Here is a 23,780-nt window from a genome sequence, read left to right on the forward strand (position 1 = left end):
CACGCAGGTCCAAGATTGGTCGTAACCCACCGTCTTTCTTGGGTACAATGAAGTAGGAGCTGTAAAACCCCGTCTTCATATCGACTGGAGGGACCAACTCAATCGCATCCTTCGCCAGTAGGACTGCGACCTCCGCCCGCAAGACAGGACCATCGGCTGCCTTCACTGTTGTAAAGCGGATTACACTGAACTTGGGGGGGGAACGCCGGGCGAATGAATCGCATAGCCGAGCCTGACGGTTCGAAGGAGCCATCGAGAGCCATCTGGGTAGCTCAAGCCAGGCTCCCAGACACCACGCAAGTGGCATCAACGGAACTACAGGCGTACCTGCAGTGGGGCAGCGCGGAAAAACGCAGGGGCAGCGATTGTGACCATCACCCAGCGCCAGGTAACGACCGCTTCCAAAAACGCCCGGGTTATACGTTGTCTATAGCAAGACCCACATCGTCTTTACAAAGACGTAACGTCAAGTTTGCCACGCAATGTCGTCTTTAAAAAGACGCACCCGAAATTGCTCTTTTAGGGGAAAAAGCTCTTTTAGCGTGCTGAGGCGCACAGGGGAGATGATCATCTACAACACAAACAGGGGGTAGTGCAGCCTGATGTGTGCAACCCTCTCGACACGGGAAACCACCACCGCTGAAGCGCTGTCCGCCAACACGTAGAGCTCTCCAAGAGCACGCTGAACTGGTTCAGTCTTCTTCTCTCAGTAGAGTAGTCAGGAGCAGAACGATGTGATTGCTCGGCTCCGAAGCGAAAAGCTGAATATGCGCTGCATCTGCTGCCTACTTATACTCACGCTGTGATCAGCGGCAGCTGGATGCAATAATCGCATGCCAATGTGCATTGGCTCGTTTAGTTTACACTCGAAGTAGATTGGTCCCTCTAAGCGAGATCCCAATTCGTCGGTCCTCCGACGTGAAGTCAAGAGTGACCACCTGAAAGGGAACTCACTTATACACATTTGTTGCGAAGAACAGAAAAGACAGGACTCAGTAAAACAATGTTTTAGAAAGTTCATGTTTTAGAGTCATGTTAGTTGTGATTTTGTATGCATGCATACAAGTAAAGAATACGGTTTATTTTCTAGCCTTCTCAATATCCAGTCATCTCGAACCACAATAAGGGATGAATTTACTGAACAGTCATTTTAGTGAGAGGTATTTCAGCACAAAGCACTTATCTCGCACCACGAACCACAGTGTAAGCACTTGAATAAAGTCACGGTCATTATTTTCAGAGAAAACACACCGCATTTCTATGCAAATGAGATTTGTGCACAAAGGTTGCTGCTACCTCCAATTAATGTTATTATGCTATTACCTCCTGCAGATGGTAAACAGAGTTTTATTTAAAAGAGCATTAGTAGTAATTCATAAAATTATGATCAAATGTTGGAAAACAGTGTTAATTAGGCATATATCCAGTTGAGCTTATAAAAGCATTTAAAAGAGTTAGTTCTTGGATCAGTAGTTGTCTTCTAGTAAAGTATGTCAGATTGTGGTAGTGTACCTTATGCTTCTCCAACGTTTTTAGCATTGGATCACTTCAAAAGTAAAACAAATACTGCACACCACCCCACCCCCACATCTCATTATGGGGCATTATTTGACGTTCTTTTCACCAATCTTATTTTGAGCCACCAGTGTATATTTTTTTACTAGGGTACCGTTTTGTTATTTCAATTAATAGCCTGCTAGGAACAAACAGTAAATAAGTTGATTTTTCTTAACCTAAAATATCACATCAAGCACTTGTAGTATACCAGCAACACTTCCAGTATTATAATACAGCCTTCCTTTACTAAAAAAGAAGTTTAATCATGTGTGCTGCAAGTATACTTCCTTTGAACTACAAATACTGGCCTCTCTTGTAAGCCGTCAACAGAACATTACATTTCTATGAATCATATCATAAAACAACAAGTCAAATAACAAAAGGAGCACGCATCTTTACAACACATACATCACTGGCATAAATCCACTGCTAGTGTAGTTAAGTCTACAAGTATACAATTAATAACTAAATAGAAATCTAGAAGTAGTACACTTAAAGTGCAAAACGTGAAAAAAAAAAAACGTTAAAAATTTTTTTTAAATTATTTTTATTGCAACTATACTGTGAACTACATTATAAATGTATTTTTTATTTATTTATTTGACCCTCTAACTCTAACACTTTCTATTCTATTTTAATTCTACTTTATCTATATTTATCTTCTTTTTTATTATTATTATTTTTTTAAACAACAAAAAACAAACAAACACTAGCTTTCTATTTTTTCTATTTTATCTACTTGTTTTTCTTTGTGTGTGTGTGTGTGTATAATATATATATATATATATATATATATATATATATATATATATATTTTTATTGTTCTCATTTGTAAGTCGCTTTGGATAAAATTTTTAACTATTTTGAATAGTTTTCATGCTGCAAGTATACTTGTAAGTTATTGTCTCTTCTGTGATGGCTACACATCACGGGGTAACACATTTGCATTATGCTATGTTCTATGTTGGCCGGCTACGAACAACTTGACCCACCCACAAACACGTAATTTTACTGACGACTGCTTCTCTAATCTGGGGGAGTTCAACGCAGGATTCACACAAAGCTTGCTCTTGAAAGATGCCTCAGTATCCAGTTTATTTGGACCAGCTGGTTCCACTAAATCACAACTTGTAAGTATGATAAATATTAGATGTCGATATTCTCTATCGAGCAAGTCTATCACAACAGACCGAGACATCTGACCAATCAGAGCAGAGCAGGCTCACAGAAAGGAGGGTTTTAGAGAGACTGAATCTGAGAACTGCTTCGAACGAATCGTTAGAGAATCGCTGGAAAATGATGAGTGATATTAAATGCACATTTTAAGAAAACGAAAGCGTTTTTTTTTTTACTTGCATGCATGTAACCTATTGTAGGAGACTTCCAAATCAATATTAGGAACCTTAAAAATAGCATAATAGGGGCACTTTAAATTCATAAAATGTACTTGAAACATAATTATTTGGCAACACTTTACAATAAGGTCAGATTATACATTAAGTAACACTGACTAACAATAAGCAATACATTTGTTACAGTATTTATAAAAATTTGTTAGTTAATTAAAATACAACTGTTTGTTCCCATACGGCAAAAAATGTACTCTTTGTAACAAACATATATTTTAAATATATGCCAAATATATGTTGTAAACAGTGAAGCTCAATGAAATATATTTTTGAAATAGAAAATATATTTATTTTAAACCTTCATATATATATATATATATATATATATGAACATTGTAAAGTATGTTCTTTGCTGCATTTTATTCAGATGTGTTATATGTTCATACGCGTTATAGACAACAAATAAAGTTTTTCTTCAAATGTGACATACGTTGATGTATTTCATTGGATTGAAATATATAGTGCTATGTGGAAAATATATGAAAACTATGTTTTTCAATGGTTTTATATATTTTAAAATGTATTATAAAATATAGATTTTTAAATATATTAAAAAAATATATTAGTAGAAAATATATTTTCGCAAATATATTGAAGCATATTTTGGCAAATATTTTTTTTGGCCATCTTTTTTGTATATTTTGAAATATATAAAAAAATATTGCTGCATGGGTTAGTTCATGTTATCACAGGTCCAATAGATAGTATACAGATACAACTGTTATATAGTGTTATATATATCATTACAACTGTAATACCCCGCCCCACCCCAGTTTTTTACTGACCTATACATTTGCCAGACAGGCGTTTTGTTCTTTGATGTTTTCATTGCCTTTTTTTTTAAAACTTACATTAATAAACATAAGTTAGTAAAACTAAATGAGCCTGTACGAGCCTACAACTAAACGAGGAATCAAGTTGGATCAAACACATGACTACCAGTTACATTACTGAACTGACACAGTGACTTGTTAAATGTGACTTGTTAAATCATAAAATCATTGTTATTTACTGAGTTAGTGTTTCTTGTCAATTTAGTTTAACATTATTAATTTTTTAATAAAATTTATTTAAACTCATTTAATGTATGCATGTATGTATATATGCATTCATTCAGCCAAACAACTCATATTCCACTTGTTCTCACTAGTCTACTGTATCTTCTACAACAAAAACTACAAGATGGGGAATTGTGCAGTGCAAATTGTGTTAAACCTCGTGTTCACACTGCTATCTCAGAGTTACATAATTCCTTTAGTGAACTGAGCTCTAAAACAACACACAGCGTGTGCAAATAAACAATTTATCCTCCTAAAATGTCAGTTCCTCATGAAAAGACCATCAGCTATTTTCCCTCTTCTCTCAAATGGCCCCCAGGTGCCCAGGCTTTCCGCCCTCTTGCCTGGAGTCCCAGCCTCCTCACACCGCTGTGCCAAGATCCCGTCATCAATTCATCCGAACCTCTCCACACGTAGCCTGCGGTTCCATGCCAGTAAAGGTCCTATTAACCTCTTGGCAAGCTTATATTGCTCTTAAATAATTAAGCCCCCCTCGCCACATGGAAAAACCTGCTCCATTATTAACGAGATGGGGGCTCCTTTTTAGGTGAAAGCACCCGATTAATTATTCAGAATGAAAATCATAGTAAAGACACCTGTTATGCTGCTTGTGCTCGACTACACCTACACACAGGCCGAGAGAAGCTTTCCGAAGGGTGCCAAGCACTGAGTTAAATGTTAATACCAACAAACTGCACCGACATTAACTTCTGTCTTTGTTTTTTAAAATCATAGGAAAGATATTTTCAAATGTTTCTAATTGAAAACAGTAATATTAAATGGACAACTTCTCAAAAAAAAAATTTTTTCTGAGAAGAAACTGGAAATCTCATGTTTCAGAAATATCTCACACAGTTCTCAGTTTCGCAAAGATGCCAAATCTGCAATCAGAATTTTGATATGAACTTTCTAATTTCTCATCATATTCTTCCAAATCCATATTATATGAGCTATGCCATCCACATTAATTCAGATAAAGCTGATTAAACATAAATACAAGGTTCTGTCATGAAACTCTAGAGGGCACAGGCCAATCTGACATAATCACATCATTATCACATGGCACAGCTGATTGGTTCTTTTTACATCAGTGATGTATACATCTTTTTACAATACTTGGCTAGTGTTTGTTGTAGCAGTTGCAGCGGGCTTCAGAAGCCCTCCACCTCCCCAGCTCCACCTGTATCGATCTGACACGGGGTAATGTTGTGTATGTTATATATGGGGGTTATTTCATATATTGTTATATGTGCAGCAGCAGTATTTCTTACATGCTCACAGCAGCGTGTCTGTGGATGTATTGGCAGTAGCAAGTCTCAGTACGTGCTCTGCCGCAGCAGCGTAGCAGATCTATTCTGCCAAGACCAAACACATTGACATTGTCACCAGGGTTTGAAATTAACACCCGCCAACCCTTTTGGTTACTTTTTCGTAAATTATGTTTACTAATTAATTTCTTGAGGAATTTCATGTAAGCCAAATCTGCGCAGATTTAGTATAAATACTGAACTCGAGACTCATCATGATATTAAATAAGCCTAATTGCGCAGCATCTGGGCATATCTAGCTTACTTGAACATATCCAGCGATGTAGCTACTGGCCGGTGGGTCGATCGCCGAAATGAGGGAGACCTCATATTAGGCGCTGTTTTTAAATTACAGCCCACGTGAAACTGCAAAAAGCAAGTACTCCAAAAGTGTGAAGTGGCGCTACCCGGTGCATCCGCCAGCCGTGTGTTAAAGCAGAGCGGGATCAGTCTCCCGCATAGCGCTGCGCTTCCGCCACGATTTATAAGAGATAAACAGCACAAATCGCTCGATCCATTCAGAAATGACACAGAATTGTGTTATACAGTTGTGTGATATGACAACATTAAAGGTTCTGCCTGAAAACAGCCACGACAAGGTCAAATGCATGTAAACAAACTGCAATGTAAACAAACTTTAATAGCTTATTTCTCTTTAAATGTTTAATTCTAATTAATTTTAATTTAAGTAAAATGTTAATTCAGTAAGAGCCTGATTAAAGATAAAAACCAGTGTCTGTAATTTAGAGACACTTATAAATGAGATGTTTTCCATTTACAAATATTATAAAGTTCTTAAAGGGATAGTTCACCCGAAAATGAAAACTGCCATCATTTAGGCTACTCAGCATTATGTCATTCCAAACCTGTATGAATTTATTTGAATTTATTTAAGATATTTTGAGAAATTCAAGAAATGTTTGTCCATACAGTAGAAATCAAGAGTAAGCAAAATGGTTTGGTAACATTCTACAAACTATATTTTGTGTTTTACAGAAAAAAGTAAGTCATAAAGGTTTGGAAAGACATGAGGGTGAGGAAAGGATGACAGCATTTATTAGCAGCAAATTTCCTATGTTCTAGCACAAAATCATTTCTTATACTGTCAAGTGCATTTCTATGTGACAAAAATGCAGTAGGCTATTAGTTTGCTGCAGTTGCTGTGAATTCAGTAATATATCATTATTTGTTTTTGTCAAAAACAATTTATTTACTTACTCCAATTGAAGGCCCTATAACACAGCAAAACATTCACATGGGGAACTTGAGGGCCAGATAGGCTGGATTTGTCCAGGGAAGAATTTTAACCCCAGTCCAGCCCTGTACCCGTCACTACGCAACAAATAATGGTGTGGCGGGCGCACTGGTTTACTTTGCATTGAAGCAATAACGAAAAGTAAAAAAATGCCTGAAGACTCACATCATGTCTACACCAGATGCAACAAAATACAATAGAACCCATTATAATCGTGATGCAGCCTACACTGGATGTGGCGCAGCACAGCACGACAAATCCCTGGCAGTAAACTGATGCCTCGTTCTATTTATGACGTATTAATTTTTTGGCTAGTAGAAATTATGAATGGCTGGTAACTTAAAAATTTAGTAGCCAAATTGGCTGGCGAGTGAAAAAGTTAATTTCAAACCCTGATTGTCATGTATACTACCATGCTAAACCCTTAGAGAGATGTCATGACAGAACTGAGAATCTCCTGAGCAATGAAAGTTCAACTTCTGAGCAATTACATTTAAAAAAAAATGTAACTTTTTTATAGCATAATTGTTATATAGCATTAAGACTGTAAAATATTTTTGATTACACCTTAGCAACCACACAGGAACTTCCTGGCCGCCACCTACAACACCCATCTAAACTCATGAGAAAATATTTGTTTTGTATGAAAACTTAGAGTTTTTCAAAAAATAACTCCTTAAACCTAACTCTTAGTGAGACTTAAACAGATCGTACGAAAATGTACACATGAGATCTTGAGAATTCATCACCAATTTGCCAAAACAGCCTGGAGGTGAAAAAGTAAAATACAAGAAAGTTTATAATAGTCCAGGTGATATGTGCAAAATTTGAGGTGATCTGTTCACTTTTTCATAAAAGCATGAAATTGGTACACTTGTACAGTTTGGGGCCCTGAACATTTTCAGAAATGGAGCCATGGCAAAAACACCTTGTGGTTGCCATGGCAGCCATTTTACATTCCGCTATTACCAAATGATGTGTTTTGTGTCATATCTTCTGAATCAAACATGGCAACACAGAAAAGGTGATGTCTACCCATATATTTTGATGGTCAGTTATTACAATAATACCATATGCAACAACGTAAACTGTTCAGGCGACTAGTTAATGGTGAAATCAGTGATGTGAGAGGGAAATCACAGTATCTAAGTAGCACAGTATCACAGCATCTACAATAGTTCATATTATGGCTAATTATTTTATCTTTCTTTGATAATTGACTAATACAATATTGTTTTCAAGAACAGAATCATATATTTCAGATATAAAAAAAATCCTCTCAGGTAAGTATATCTTTACTTATCTCTCAGGCAGAGTCAGGTAGGTGGTAACGGGTACGATTTTCTGTTTCTGCTTCTGTTGGTTAGATACTTTTGCTGTTAAGAAGGGTTCTTCATTCTTTATAATTTGTATTTTGATTGCATATATTTATAATTAGAATAAAAGCCGTCGGCTATGAAGAAGCTTTTGATATTTGTATTGCTTGTTTACTGCACTTAAGTGGTGAACTGTCCCGCAGTAGTTTCGATTTGAGCCATTCGCATGCTATATGTTTTTGGTGTGTTAATTGTCAAAGTTTCCACAGCTGTATTCACTCAAGAGTTTATAAGCTATGCATTTATTTGTTATCTGTGCACTGACGTGGGATATCTGTGACTCTACCTTTGCGACCCCACCGAGCAAGGACACCGACAAGGCACTTAAGTATCTTTATTTTCCTTTCTGCACACACTCTCCTTACACCTTCTTTTTCCCACATCTATCATGTTTTCAATACATTCCTGTTTTTATTTATCAACAATGCTCTAACACAGACAGCAATGCAATCTTGCTAACCTTCGTCCTATCTACACCTCGTCTATTGCACCCGTCTCTTTTTCCTGTGGGTCTCTGGAATTGTCAGCCAGCTGTCAGCAATGACTTAATTTCAGTCATTGCTTCTCAGTCTACTATTAGTATCTCAGGCTTTAATGGGACCTGGATTCGTCCAGAAGGCTCAGCAACCCCTGCTGCTCTACTACTTCTTCGTGAACATCGGACCAAACTCAGGGCAGCAGAGACAGAAAGGCACAAATCGAAAGATCCATCTGACCTGAGTATATATCAGTCTTTGTTTTCATCTTTCTCTGTTAAAGCCCATGCTGCCAAATCTTTGTATTTCCACAACAAGATCAACAGTGCTTCAGACACATGTAATCTCTTCAAAACCTTAAATTCCCTCCTCTGTCCCCCTCCACCACCTTTTTAACAGCTGATGATTGTGCTGCATTCTTCACAGACAAAACTAAAACCATAAGCAGTCTGTTCTCAGCTCCACACACACAGGAACTCAAGCCAACCACATCCACTGCTAAAACTCTCCTCTCCTCCTTCTGTCCCCTCACTGAGGCAGAAGTATCGAAACTTCTCCTTGCCAGCCATACTACAACAAGCCCTCTAGACCCAATCCCCTCACACCTTCTCCAAGCTATCTCTTCTACACTTCTACCAGCTCTCACACATATGTTCTCAGAATGTTCTCATTCTGCTGGATCTATCTGATGCTTTTGACACCGTAAACCATCAGATCCTCCTGTACACCCTTTCTTCACTGGGCATCACAAGAACTGCATTTCATTGGTTTGAATCCTATCTCACAAGTAAGTCTTTCAGGGTGGCCTGGTGAGGTATCCAAAGCAAATCAACTGGTCACAGGGGTTCCTCAGGGATCAGTTCTTGGACCCCCTCCTCTTCTCCATATACACTACATCACTGGGACCCACAGTATCACAGCACAGTATCTGTTTTTATTCTTTCTTTATAATTTGTATTTTGATTGCACATTTGTAATTAGAATAAAAGCCGTAGGCTATAAAGAAGCTTTTGATATTTGATAGTAAACAAGACGAAGAATGAAATTCAAACAAATTCAAAATCAACAGATCCTAAAAGAGTAGATTTAATTCATTTTAAGTAATTGAATGAATTTAATTTTTCAATATAAATTATCAAAAAACTTATTATGTGGTACTTCAAGACACATACTACTACTACTACTACTACTAATAAATGGCAACTACAGATATTTGCAGTTCATTTAAATACATTTTATTTACTGAATTAACTTTCATATTATGGACCAGGTTGGCAGAACACTTAATTTCCCAGAATGCTTTAATTTTTAAGTTTAAAGTTATCTGAAAACAAAGCAGTGGACGTTTTTGGTCATGCATAGCAAAATTAAGTATTCAGCTAACTATTTTTTTGTTCATTCTTTTTGCTAATATCAAAATGAAACTCAATAAAATACTTTTATTGTCATTCCAGTTTAACATTTTGTTGGCTGTGTAGCCAATTCAATTCAAATTTCACACTCATGAGCTTTTCATTTCTTAGGATAAGTTTACATGACACTGACTTAGTAAAAGTTTTTCCTTTGCATTTTTAAAAAAGTTTTGCATACAGACGACAACATTGTTAAAACGTTCCCTGTTCACACAAATATGTGAAAATGACTAAAACCGCAGTATTATTCATGCCAGGCCAGTAGATGACGATATCAGGCCCCCAGAACGCTGTTGTGTAAATGAACATCCAAAACAGTATTTAGTTGAAAACATTGTGTAAATGCCCTCTTTAAATTCTGAATTGAGCAACCTATAGTTTATCTGTGTGTATATGTGTGTTTGCATTCAGTTCAGATCAGAGAACAGTACTTTACTGGACATAAAAAGATCCAGAAACAGTTTTACACTGACAGACCGTCACGTCATGGTGTGGTCCCACCAGAAATGTGACAACAACAACATCAAAGCTGCTCCTAGTACCTCGGGCTCCTTCAGCTCAGTAGTCATCGACTGCACTGACGCTCTCCAAGTTTTCTGACTGCTATAATGGCGCACGCTGCTTCATCTGCCTGCTTCTGTAACAGTATAAAACAGGAGTCACTTCCCCTGAGACCAGGAAAGACTTTAACGAGAGTGTAAAAGTGATTGTGAGAGAGAGAGAGGCACTGTTCTGATATGGCTCCCATCTGAGGCGTCACAGATGTCAGAGGACAGTTTAATGCGAAGAACTGAATTATTCATAAGAAATGCCACTTTTCAATCTACCAAGATTCTATCTACTTTTATGCATACCAAAAAACAAGCACACACAGAGGATGGATTGAGAGAAAAAATAGTGTATAAAAACAGCATTCATTAGTGCAAAAAAAGCTCAGATCAGAAACTCTGAGATGAATTAGTTTGGTTTATGTTCTGATTGCTGACATCTGGGGCCAGATTTACGAAACATTCTTAAAGTTGGGAATATTTTGTATTCCCCAAAACATTTGTCAAAAATATTTTACTTTCTTAAGAAATCACTCCAGAAACTGTGATGTTTGAAATTGTAAGTGCAGGTAGCCATTCTTCTTATTTATTTAAAAAATAAAAATCAGTTTTTTTCCCCTAATAAGCCAAAACCAACAACTAAATTTAGCTGCAGTGTGTACATGTCCACAGTAAATTCACTAAAATTCAATAAAATGCATTCACTATAGACAGAGCACAAGAATGATGGAGTGTAAATTATTAAATATGATTGTTGATCAACAAGTCTTCAGCGAGAACCACCACACAATCTGATAACACCAATTTTAGACTTCTTTGGTTAGGTCCAGGGAGTTATAAAACTTATGAAATTACTCACAGCACCTTACCAAAATGACCTTTTCCAAAAATGGCATTAGCAAAATTCTACATTGTTGTCTTCAGTCAAATTGTTTTCATGTAGCTTCACAGCAAAGCATGCTGAGGTAATCAAACACAGTCTTCTAGAAAGTTAGAAAGCATCTGAATTGCTCACAGAACCTTTAAAGTCAAGTCAAGTCAAGTCACCTTTATTTATATAGCGCTTTTAACAATACAGATTGTGATAAGCCAAGAGGAGACTGGTTTTCCTTTGCTTTAAAGGGGTCATATGATGCAATTTCAATTTTTAATTTCTCTTTGGAGTGTTACAAGCTCTTGGTGCATAAAGAAGATCTGTAAAGTTGCAAAGACAAAAGTCTCAAATCCAAAGAGATATTCTTTATAAAAGTTAAGAGTCAGCCACACCTACCTAAAATAGCTTGTTCTAACACGCCCCCACATGTCTACGTCACTATGTGGGAAGATTTGCATAACGCCGCCCAAATGTTCATGCAAAGAAAGAAGGTGTAACTTTTATTCTGGCTGTAGTATTGTTGCTGCCGCCATGTTGTGAATGTGCTGTGTGATTCGTTGTGAAAGCGAAACTACTAGCTACTCTTTCCCAACAAAGAGCTAAATTGTTGTCTTTGGTCAAATTGTTTTTGCATAGCTTTACAGCTAGGCACGCTAAAGTAATAAAAACATTATGCTAAAAAAAGTTAGAAAGCCTCTGAAATTACTGACAGCACCTATAACGAGTCACTTTTCCTAACAACTAACATTTGCAAAAGCGCTACATTGTTGTCTTTTGTCAAACTGTTTTAGTTAGCTTTACAGAAAAGTGCTACTAATAATCAAACAATCTCCAAGGAACTGGGAGAACATCTGAAATTGCTCACAGCACCTTTAACAAGCTACTTTTTTTCAAGTACCAATAGCAAAAGTGCTACATTGTTGTCTCAGGAAAATGTTTACGTGCCTAGCTTTATAGCTAAGCGTGCTGAGGTAATAAACACATTTGCCTGCTAGATTGTCTCTCTTGGGATGTCAGCTGGCTAAACTAAGTTCGCAATTTTAAAAATGGTCTGCTGTGTGCCATTTACTGTTTCATCAAGTGAAGTATTTACATAAAATATTGCCCCTTTAACACCTTTTGTCATTAGCTTGTAGTGTAGCTACCTACGTTTTTCAAAGAGTTGTTTACTTAAACTACTTACCTAAAATTAGCTTGTAGCTTCTCGAACACTGCTAACTGTGGATAATGCTAGCACAGAGATATTTTTCACAAATTTAAAGCTAAATTGTTGTCTTTGGTCAAATTGTTTTGTGTGTGTGTGTGTAGCTTTACAGCTAAGCATGCTGATGTGATAAACACATTATACTAAATGTTCTGAAATTTCTCACAGCACCTTTAACTTGAACCTGCTGAGGTAATAAACATATAATCTTAGAATGTCTTTCTTAGGATGTTGGCTGGCTAATTTAAAGAAATGGTCTGCTGCATGCAATTTTACTGTTTCGTCAAGTGAAATATTAAAACATTTCCTCTTTAATAGCTAAAATTTAGTTAGCAGTAGTTAGCATTTAGCAGTTAGCAATAGTTACCAAGTTAAACTACCTAAAGTTAGCTTGTTGCCCCCCAAAAAACTAGTAGCAAAGTAGCTTCTCCAACAATGCTAGCTGTGGGTAATGCTAGCATAGAGATAATATTCACAATTTTTATCACTTTGTCAGGGCTAATTCCATTCTCCTTTCTATCTGACCTATACTCTGAGGCTTGTTTTGTTTGTTCAACATTCTCCGAGGCTTCATACTTGTTCCCATTAATAATTAATGTTGTGGAACCTGCAATATTCATAACTCTCAGAGCTCTGGGCACCTGAGGTTTATTTTGGGATCCGTATTTGGGAGACAGAGTCAGTGAGGTTAACTAGTGTATGTGTGAATGTTAGAAATATGATATGGACATATCGCATCATTATGATGCTGTACAGATCTACCGTCAGCTGACATCGTATAGGAGATTCATGAATGATGTATGGCGTGTGGAGTAAATTGGTTTAGTAGGAACCAAATGTACAATTTCTCACCTCAGGGGGAGGGAAGTAAATGTTGTTTTATTGTACAAAACTGAGATCAGATTCACTATTTTTATTTAATATGAAATATGCTGTCATGAAAAAAAAAATCATTCTGTTTAATTTCTCTGTTTGAAGTTTATCTAAATGTCAATATGTCTGTGGAAAACGTATGATTCATCCATTCAGCAATGCATTTTTAGCCAGCTGATCCCAGATAGGAAGTTTAACAAGAAAGCAACATGCTGTGCAAGTTTTATAGTGTTTTCTGAGGGAATCATTGCTGCTAAATTCAATCTTTGAGTCAAAGTGACATGACTTTAGCATTATGTTCCTGCATTAATACACCAACAATTTACATATGAAGTGTATTGCTCTTGAACCGTGTGGGATGCAGACAAACGTTTGTATGATCTCATTGCTGTGATGGAGAGTTGATCCATTGTGAAGTCGACTCACAATATTTTGAATGGAGTCCAGAAACTAGCAGCTAAACCGCAAATATAAACAAGCATCTCAAAATCCTGAAATCTTTCTGGCAGGGTTATCTTGAAATCAATTGCTACAATACACATCTGAAGCACAGTCAGTCATTATAACGGTTTATGGGGATAAAAGATTCATATCATAGCAGAAAATTATGAAATTAGAAACAATGTTTACTAATTATAAATGTTGTATATGAAGAATCTGGGTTTTGAAAAGTGTGCATTACATTTTCCTTGTACAAATCGGGATTTACGATAATCATGGACACTTTTATATCCCAGGGGTTGAGTTTTGTTCTATAAAAGTCACATTAAAATTATTTTGGAAACTTTTTATTATGCTTTTAGGCTAAAAAGGGTTTCTTTTTAGGCTTTTTAAACTTTTAGGCTTCAATGAGCTTAAAAAAATATGAATTGTTACATGTACAAATCAAATAAACATGACCAATGTCAACATTTATTATATCCACATTCAACCATTTTGGCACAATTTTTTTTTTCAAAAGTTAGTGTATTTGTTTACTAAAGACAGCGCAGTTTCACTGAAGATAATGCCTGAGATTAATTTAGAGAAATAAAGGTAAAAAAAAAAATCAAGGGTAATCAAGGTGAATATCTCAGGTGAAACAACTGTGTACAATTTTCAGTCAAGCTGTATTTTTTGTCAAATGCAAAATCTACTGTATATGTAATTTAATTGAGTGTATTTAGGATGCTAAAATGATAGATGTGAAATTAATACTTTCCAAAAATGTATTCCAAAAATGTTTCAAATGTTATTTTTATCACAATATGACACTGAGGTGGAAATTGTAAGTAAGTAAGTAAATAAATATATAATAAATAATATTATATAATAATAATAATAATAAAAAAATAAAAAAAATAATAAAAAAAAGTTTTTTCCAGTAAAAATCATTAACTTATGTGAAGATTTTAAAACGGATCTAACCGCTATGGTAAAACACACAGATTGCCATGTGTTGTGTTGTAGTCCGTCTTTCAATTTACGTCAATCACTCTCAGCTTTGTTTAACAGCGTTAGCAAGTACCAGTGGCTCCATTAGTTCAGAAGTGATAGAAAAGTCACTGAGTGAGCTTCTTTTGATTAGATATATCTTGAAATAAATTTTTATTACTAAACCGGTAGTAATAAAGTAGAAATCTAAGAATATAGAAGTTTAAATATTTTATTTTTTCCATTGCAATTTGCAACGTTAACCCTTGTGAAAAATGCTGTAAGTATAGTTTTAGCATACTTTTAAAGAGTACTTATGAAAATAAGAATATGCTTAAACAATGTACTTTGGCACAATATGTAATTTTCGCCGCTGGAGGGCACGTATTCAAAATAAACAAAGAGACAAAGGCATAGTTTGATGACACCGTGACTGAGTGTGGAATCATGGGAGTTGTGGTCTTCATCCCCACAGCCGATGCAATCCGACGGGACTCGGTGTCATTGGTCTATTAAAACGCACAACATATTAAAGCATCTTTGGTGTTTCCATGTTTTCTACAACGGAAATCCAGGGGTTATGACATCATTGGCAGGCGACACAATGACACTATGGACACGGTCCGTGCCACTAGTTAAAATTGCTTATTTCTCTGGATTTAAACATTCTTCGAAACATTTGGGATAATGTAAGTACACAAGTCAGCAAAATATATAACTCTGTTCTAGTGGTTTTTGGATATTTTAATAAAAAAATCGTACATATTGTGCCTTTAAGTACATGCACAAAATAATTTACATTTATATTAAATGTAGTAATATTTATTTATTTATTTTTTTGGATCTATTTAAGTAGGACTTAATTATAGTTCTGTCATGACAACTTTCGGAGAGTTTAGCATGCACTATACATGGCAATGTTAATGTGTTTGGTCTTGGCAGAATAGATCTGCTACGCTGCTGCGGCAGAGCAAGTACTGAGACTTGCTACTGCCAATACATCCACAGACACGCTGCTGTGAGCATGTAAGAAACACTGCTGCTGCACATATAACATATATGAGATAACCCCCAAATATAACACACATGAAATCACCCTGTAGCAGATCTACACAGGTGGAGCTGGGGAGGTGGAGGCTTCAACTGCTGCAGCAAGCACTAGCCAAGTATTTGAATGTAGAGCAGCAAGCAAAGTATATATATATAAATCATATTTCAGTTTGTTGCCAAGGCAACAATTCTAATTTTTGTTTAGTTTATTCTGAAACAAAAAGTGAAATAAAAATTAATGGAAAATGTATACACGCATAAAAAAAAAACGAAAATATAAAATGAAAATATAAAAATATAAACTATTTCAAAATATTCATAAAATATTAATTTGAGATTACTATAAAGTGCACTTTTTAAAAGTCTATTTAAGTGTGTTAAGAAATATTTAAGTCTCTATTTAAGTACGCTTTTATTTCATTAAAACTGTATGACCTGCAAGTACTTTTTTTATATACTTTAAAGATTTAAAGCACACTAAGTGCACATTCAATACGATTAAGCACACTTCTTTTTCACACGGCAAAACCCAATGACTTTCCTCTCTTCCTGTGTTTAGCAAAACAAACAAAAAGGCCTTCTGGAGGAGTTGTTCACATGCAGCAATGTCTTCCTCTCAGGGTCTTGAGCAGATCCTTCAGCCCGTCCCCACAGATCAATGGAGGGTGAGAAGTTCATTATCTCAGATAAATCTATATCCCACTCAGGCGGCGCGTCTCCACCCCGCTCCCTCTCGCCTTTTAATTGCTCCTCAGTCATCAGTCAGCACAGACAGGCCTCGTTCCTCCCTCCCTCTCCTCATCCAGCTCTAACGACATGAAGGCTAATTTTACACCCAGCAATTGTTCCATTTAATTACTTACTGTCTTTCTGCTTCAACCTTAATCAATAATGCCCTTGTAGAAAATGAGCACGTTTCTTTAAGGCTTTTACCGGCTGCAGTGTTTCCGTATCGTCATTGGATGGTTACAAACACTTGACAAGCAGAGCAGAAAGCGGGTTCTAACAAAGAAGATTAGATGTTGTGATGTTGGGTTGGTTAATTGGTCCGTGTGGGTAATGGATTACTGTCACCATCTTAAAAGTTCAAGTCGAGAAACTTGCTTCTGTAATCTGATGCAAAATACAGGGAGGGACTTGACTGGAAAGTTGTCAGGTGCTTGGAGGGGAAGGGGATCAAAAATAAGAGGGTGACGTCACTCAAGGAAAGTCATTTCCAAGGAGGAGCAAAGTATTTTTAATGAAAGATCATGAAAGAATTCATGAAAGAGGTTTTTGAAAACGGCTGGGAATGTCTTTAGACTTTTTTTAAAGTTAGATAGTGGTTTGACTATTTGGATACAGACAAGATCATCTGACAAAGGTCCAATGAAAATTCAAGAAGGTTTGTCTCTCTCTCTCTCTCTCTCTCTCTTTAATTTTTTTCTTTTATTTATTGTCTATGTAAATATTACTTTTCAGTGGAAAAAAAAATAATTTCAATCAATCAATCAATCAATCAATCAATCAATCAATCAATCAATCAATCAATCAATCAATCAATCAATCAATCAATCGGACTAGACTCTGAAAGAAAAGCAAGATGACTTGAGGAATCATCATTTAATTTAAATTTTATGTTATACGAAAATGAGCAAGAAGGTTGCTAGCCGCACACTGAAAGCTGAAAAATTCTACAAAAACATGTTTTTATTTTATAAACTGCATTGTGCAAAAAGTGTAGGGTTCATGCGAATTAAAAACAGATGCACAATGCAGTTTATAAAATAAAAACATATTTTTGTAGAATTTTTCAGCTTTCAGTGTGCGGCTAGCAACCTTTTTGCTCATTTTCATTTATGCCCTTGGTTCTACGCACCTGAAGTAAAAGGCCTTTTTTTACTATTTGGAGTGCAAAATTAGTTTTCTTTAATTTGATTTTATACACAATAATGGAGATGGATATATTATATTATATTATTCAGCAGTTAGTCGAATTTGATTCGTTGAGCAAGATATTTTATGCATTCCATTATGTCAATACTATACATATTGTAAAGTATTTTTATAATCACTTATTGTAAAATAATTACTATTCAGTGGACTAAAAATATAATTACAAAACAAACAAACAAACAAAAAATAGGAGTCAAAAGAAATATATTGTTTAATTTTATCTTGTGCACATTTACTGTTATAAAAATGATCTTCCAAAAATGATGATCCATTATATTATATTTTTTTGAGTTTTGAGCTCCATTATGTTTGTTAAATAATAATGCGTGCACTTGAGGTACTGATATGTACTTTTATGGTGCTAATATGCACTCTTTAGGGGTAAATAAGGTACAAAGGTGTACATTTTTCAAAGGTACTGACCCAGTAACAGCTTTTGTACATCTTTTTTTTTTTTTTTCTGAGAATGTACGGTCTCTTCCAGTGTAAATATGTGGTTCTCCATCATTTTAATGGCGATACTCAAAAGTCAGGCAGTGTGAGACCTGGGTCAGGCCATCATCACACTTTGTGTGTTCATGTGCCTCTCGATACACTGGGATCATGAGCTGATAACAGTAGAGAAGCAGCATATGGATGGAGAATGATGGCAGGACTGAGTGCTAACAGTAAGAAAGTGCTAATTAGAATGAAATGACTCTACTACGGCCCACATTCACCGCGCATCCCATCCACACAACTCATTTATCTTCATCTGCTTAGCGCTGCGTGCTGGCAGAACAAACACTTCTGCTCTTCCCTTCTCTCTCTCCATCCATTCATCCGTCTTTAACTTTCTCTCTCACTCCATCATTTCGCTGTTTACCATTTTATGGATGCCCCTTTTTCCTCTTCCATCAACGAGTTCCTGTTGCTCCTCATTCATTTCCTGCCCTGGCCGACTTTCACATTACTTTTCATTTCTCTCCCCACTGGCAGCATCTCGACATCTTTCTCTCTCATCTCTCATCCACCAGAGGCCAGCAGGAAGGGCAAATGCTGTTTGAAAGGAAAGAAAGAGTGAAGTCAGGCACAGAGGAGATCAGCGACATGATGAAGACTGACTGTCACAGCGAGTGCGCAATAAAACACACACTTCAGGATATAAAAATACAGAACCGGCTTCAGTTCAGGCTGCAAATGAAACGAAATGAGAATTTGAAAGAAGTTTAAACACAGACAGGATGCACCAATACTGATAAGTTAATTCATTAACAATACAGAAATGAAATACAAAAGTTCAGAGGTTGTATACTAATTAAATAAATGAAAATTCTAAATATTTCTACCTAATCAAGATCTAAAAGTAAATAAAAGTATTTTTCTTGTTCAAGAAATGGTAGATGTTTAACCTTCAGAAAATGTTGTTGATGCTGATCGAATGTTCAACTCAAGAAGTCAAATTAATATTATATGATTTGTTTAATTTCATATTTAATTTACATAATGTTTACACGTTTTCAACCCTGTTATCAGCATGTCTACATTTTCTAGTCAATAACATTTAATGAACCATTCAAATAAACAAATAAATACATGTATCATTATTATTATTAATTATTATTTAATTCACTTTTAAAATAATCACACTTTTATTAAAATTTAAAATACTGCTGCTACTACTACCATGTTCATACCCAGGCTTTGAAAATTTGTGAAAACCCCTACAAATACAACTCATTATATACACTTTAAAGGAGACAGACATGTAGATGTTTGTGAAAGATGTTTTCTCTGTTTTGGAGGGATGATTATTTTTAAATCATACCCTATTTATTGCATCAAAATTTGTTTATATTTTACTATGTTTAAGGGTGGATAATTTTATCAGTTGTTTATTGCAGCAACACATAACTACAATAACTTTGTCTAGAGCTCTCATGAAAGTTTATGGCATGATTTGTGAAAATTTAACTATACTGAATGACATAGCATAGACTTAGTGGCTAGTGTTTGCGTATTTCATTTAATTCTGTAACCTACTTGTTCTACAGATCTGTGTGTACTAGTGTTAAATTCAATTGTTTTTGACAACATTGATAACGTTTATGACAGATAATATCATGATAATTTTTGCGTTTCCCTACCCAATGTCGCATCCTGTCAGCAAAAAACCACAGTTTAAGTGCCGGCGATGCAGTGTTGCCAGATATTGATACTAAAACAAACACTAAATATTTCTACCTAATCAAGATCTAAAAGTAAATAAAAGTATTTTTCTTGTTCAAGAAATGGTAGATGTTTAACCTTCAGAAAATGTTGTTGATGCTGATCGAATGTTCAACTCAAGAAGTCAAATTAATATTATATGATTTGTTTAATTTCATATTTAATTTACATAATGTTTACACGTTTTCAACCCTGTTATCAGCATGTCTACATTTTCTAGTCAATAACATTTAATGAACCATTCAAATAAACAAATAAATACATGTATCATTATTATTATTAATTATTATTTAATTCACTTTTAAAATAATCACACTTTTATTAAAATTTAAAATACTGCTGCTACTACTACCATGTTCATACCCAGGCTTTGAAAATTTGTGAAAACCCCTACAAATACAACTCATTATATACACTTTAAAGGAGACAGACATGTAGATGTTTGTGAAAGATGTTTTCTCTGTTTTGGAGGGATGATTATTTTTAAATCATACCCTATTTATTGCATCAAAATTTGTTTATATTTTACTATGTTTAAGGGTGGATAATTTTATCAGTTGTTTATTGCAGCTACACATAACTACAATAACTTTGTCTAGAGCTCTCATGAAAGTTTATGGCATGATTTGTGAAAATTTAACTATACTGAATGACATAGCATAGACTTAGTGGCTAGTGTTTGCGTATTTCATTTAATTCTGTAACCTACTTGTTCTACAGATCTGTGTGTACTAGTGTTAAATTCAATTGTTTTTGACAACATTGATAACGTTTATGACAGATAATATCATGATAATTTTTGCGTTTCCCTACCCAATGTCGCATCCTGTCAGCAAAAAACCACAGTTTAAGTGCCGGCGATGCAGTGTTGCCAGATATTGATACTAAAACAAACAAAAAAACTAAAAATAAACCGAAATTATTTCCAATCTTTTGCAAATAAGATAAGATAAAGAAATCACTGACTCTAAACTGCCACTTCGTACTTTATTAACTTTCTAAAGTGTTAAATTAATTGGAGAAGACAAGTCCAAAAACGCTTATAATAGCTGGATTTGGCAGCACGGAGACCCGCCCGCACCCTCACTCACAGCTCGCTCAAGCCTCATTCACTCCGCCAGTGTCTCGCAGCGATCATTTTCATAACAGAGATGCTAAACATTCTTGCAATCTGTCTAAACTGAATTATACATGTCATGCAGGCATTCATATGAGGAGTTTAACAGCAAATTAGTCATTCTAAGAATACATTTTATTTTTGAACATGAAAAATTTACCGAGGTCCGGACCTCGGTGGCCTCATAGCTGTACGGGCCTGACTACTACTACTACTACTACTACTACTACTACTACTAATTATTATTTTTATAAAATATTTTTATTGTCTTTGTGCAAAGCTGCAGAAAGGATTCAAATGATGTCACAATTTACAGTATTGTAATGGGGACAATTATGTGGTGGCATGGTTGGGTACAAAATGTGGGACACTAATTAAATATTTTAATGATCAAAAACACACAAAAAATCATTCATTTCTACAGATGAAATTAATTTCAGGACAACGGATTATGCCAAAAACACAAACAATAAATGGATACAGTCGAGATGAAGTCAAAAGGTCTCTGACTCTAAACTGCCACTTCGTACTTTATTAACTTTCTAAAGTGTTAAATTAATTGGAGAAGACAAGTCCAAAAACGCTTATAATAGCTGGATTTGGCAGCACGGAGACCCGCCCGCACCCTCACTCACAGCTCGCTCAAGCCTCATTCACTCCGCCAGTGTCTCGCAGCGATCATTTTCATAACAGAGATGCTAAACATTCTTGCAATCTGTCTAAACTGAATTATACATGTCATGCAGGCATTCATATGAGGAGTTTAACAGCAAATTAGTCATTCTAAGAATACATTTTATTTTTGAACATGAAAAATTTACCGAGGTCCGGACCTCGGTGGCCTCATAGCTGTACGGGCCTGACTACTACTACTACTACTACTACTACTACTACTAATTATTATTTTTATAAAATATTTTTATTGTCTTTGTGCAAAGCTGCAGAAAGGATTCAAATGATGTCACAATTTACAGTATTGTAATGGGGACAATTATGTGGTGGCATGGTTGGGTACAAAATGTGGGACACTAATTAAATATTTTAATGATCAAAAACACACAAAAAATCATTCATTTCTACAGATGAAATTAATTTCAGGACAACGGATTATGCCAAAAACACAAACAATAAATGGATACAGTCGAGATGAAGTCAAAAGGTCTGAGGTTGGACAAGTCAAAATCAGCTTGAAACAAGCTACTTTTCATGCAACACACTAAGTGTACTTAGTTATAACCTTAAAACACTTTTACTATAGTGCATGATTTATAAACTAATACATTTTGATATTTGCATCACATACTCAGCTCTTTATGTTTGGCTTTTCTGACATAGTAAACTTGCTCAGTAGCACACCTGGTACAGCATTGCATATATGATGTGAAGCGCTCGTGTATGAGTCCTGTGAAACACTTGAAAACACTTGTAGAAGGAAGCTAGAGTAGCATGGCTCCTTCAGCAAATGCATTTTTATCTCATCTTTGCTTTTGTTAAGAAAATCGGTTCTGTTTAGGGTTGGATTTAATGTAGGTGATATGTTACTTTCAAATGTGGAACAGCTTTAAGCTTTTAGCGACAGCTTTGCAAAATATGCAAGACGCAATAGTATCATTTTAGAGAAATGCCACCACTGGCACATTTTTCCAATAAGCTAGGGTTGTTTTCATGCTGTTGATTTTTGCTAGCTAAATGTTTATTTAACATAGTTCTCACTAAAACATGTGATCTGTGCATATAATGCTTAAAAAAGTTCAAAGTATGGTAAAATTTATGAAAAAAAACAAAAAAACCAACTCAAATACTTTAAGACAGATGGAGATAAAACTGCAGTTTGACTTACTTTCATTTAATTCCTTCAATTTCATTTCAGTGGCCATGAAATACAGCATCCTTTTGCAGTAAACTGAGGAATGTCTCTGGCCAGAAAAGCTTTGGACGTGTTGTTAAGAGCAGCAGTAAGTAAAATCATATGACCTGTCCTGTTTGCATGACTACTCTTTGAGCCGCCACAGCCAGACATAAATAATTGTAGTGCAGGACTGACAATAAATGAAATACTCAACCGCACATCGGTTCAACAGTCAGAACACATGGCCATCAGATCAACAACTTGGACCTGATCTTCAAACAATCTTTCCTCGGTACACTCCCTGAACTCTGCTTGAAATGGTTTACAGTGTTTCGATGGTGAAAGCACAGGTAAACTCAAATAACGCTAGATAAACATTTTGGATGCTTTTACACTTCAGATTTTGGTGCGGCCCCAAGTTGGTTTGATTTGACTGATGTACCTTAAAAACATTTCTACTGTTTTGCTGCTTATTGCTACTAAAAAATAAATAAATAAATAACAGTATCCACAAAATCACAGTCATATGGTGCAACGAAAAATGTCAAGTGGTCTGACCGACATGCAGAATAAATAAATAAATTATATCACAGAGTGTGTCATAACTGTGTGTCAAGGTCAATAAGTCTCTTAAAATACCAGAAAAATTGTGTAAAATTGATTGTAAAATGACGTGGTGCAACTTTCTAAAAATGAAATGATGTTTATGAAATAATAATTCATGATATCTGTAAAAAAATACTGTTTGATAATACATTTTAAAACTTTTTTTTAGAATAATGATAAATGTATACTTACATTTATTCAAGTTGTAAGGAACATATATAACTTTTTACTTGACAGTTACACCACATGACAT

Source organism: Sinocyclocheilus grahami, unplaced genomic scaffold (genome assembly GCF_001515645.1).
Source record: "Sinocyclocheilus grahami isolate Dianchi unplaced genomic scaffold, SAMN03320097.WGS_v1.1 scaffold656.1, whole genome shotgun sequence".
Lineage (NCBI taxonomy): Eukaryota > Metazoa > Chordata > Actinopteri > Cypriniformes > Cyprinidae > Sinocyclocheilus > Sinocyclocheilus grahami.